The sequence below is a fragment of the Rhea americana genome, unplaced genomic scaffold (genome assembly GCF_003343005.1).
Source record: "Rhea americana isolate MKP2758 unplaced genomic scaffold, rheAme1 scaffold_37, whole genome shotgun sequence".
Lineage (NCBI taxonomy): Eukaryota > Metazoa > Chordata > Aves > Rheiformes > Rheidae > Rhea > Rhea americana.
Genome location: NW_028186501.1, coordinates 5,675,734 through 5,677,389, shown reverse-complemented (window position 1 = coordinate 5,677,389; position 1,656 = coordinate 5,675,734).

Genomic DNA, 1,656 nt, shown 5'->3' with positions numbered 1-1,656 from the left:
AGCTGAAAACCACTGATGCATGGAACTGGAGTGGGAGGAGATGTACATACTCCTTCTGAAATGTCCATGAGGCGTAAGAGAAACAAGGCTGTCAACAAGGTAAGTTTGCTAGACTGGATGTATTTTCACTCTGAGACCTCTCAAACTGGATGAATCCTCCATTTAGGGTTAACCTTTTCCTTCATCAGTCCTGGGAGGAAGACTACRCTAGGTAATCCTTTGATGTTATTTCTATGTTGTTTTTAGATGGGGAAGTCTGAATCAGAGGYTGTAACTATGATGGGTCTTTAGGAATAAAGAAGTTAATGTTCAGGGAGAAGAATTTATGAGAAAGACCGAGGCGGCAGTCTGTCAGGCTGCTCACCAGCTGGCTCAAACTACATTGTTCCAAGTTGTATTGATTTTATGTTTGCCTCACCTCTCCTGTATTTATATCCTTCTAAGATAAGAATCCACCAGAGCTGAACTGAACCTGGAGGAAAGGAACAGCATCTCTGTCCTGCCTCCCAGGTATTCACTGCAGCAGCATCCGGGCCCTTCGAATGCACCCATCTGCCTCTGACATTTCACCTTTCCAGTGCCTTCACTCTCTAGGGATCTTGACTAAATCAAGAACAGAAAGCAGGAATACGAAAAATAGTGACTGAAAGATACAGTATCACTTATATCAGGTTTCCTTGACTTCTGAGCAGTCCTGGGGCTAGGAGAATTCCCTAATCCTCCCTGCTTAGCTAAAGTATTTACAGTCCTTGTAGCACCCGTGTGCTGGTGAGCACGGCACAGCCGCATTTCAGCTTTGAGTCATTAGGTGCAAGAAATCTGGTCTGGAGCCTGTAGCGACTAGAAGTCCTTACTGTATGTTGGCTGCTCYGTCTCTGCGAGATGAGTTTGTGGGCTTGATGCATTTTCCTCACGTGCATGCATAAAATGCCCTCGCAGCTGGCTTGTATTAGGACGTCCTCACTGGCAATTTCTCTAAAGGCAAACCAGGCTGGGGAGAGTTGAAGGCCTGCACCTGGCCTGCTCAGAGGGTGAGTAGAGCAACGTAGCAGCGCAGGAGGAATGCTGGTCCTGTGGTGTCCAYCCAGGACATCCTCTGTTGCTGCCCTAAAGGGTTGCTGTGCTCCTGTTCAAAAAGGTGGTTTTCCAGCAGCATTTGCAGTAACTTTTAGGCTGTATAATGAGGTCTCACACCTCTTCTTTCCACAGGTGGCCCAGTCATTTCATTTCTTTCTAAGAACTTTTTTTTTTTTTTAATACATAAATAGACATTGCCCCTTAATTTTGCCCCGTTGTGAGCCGTGTCTCGGCCCAAGGCAGAGTTTCGATTGAAATAGCAGGTCTCCAAGTACAAAGCTGGCAGGAGCAGAGGCCCGGGGCGCGGGGCAGACGCGCTGCGAGCCCGCAGCCCGGACGGGGTCCGGCTGCCGTTTCTGCCGGAGGCTCCGGGAGGGACTGCGCGGGAGCCCCGCCGGGGGGCTTCGATCAGCGCGACTGCCGAAGCCAATTACCAGGAAGAGAAAACATAATTATATTAGGGAACATCTGTACTTCATTAAGAAACCTCGCAGGGCTGGTTCACGCCCGGCTGTATTACACGCTGCCGCTTTTACTGTCCCCCGCCCTGGCTCCGCGCCGCTGCTGCGTGGGCCGGGC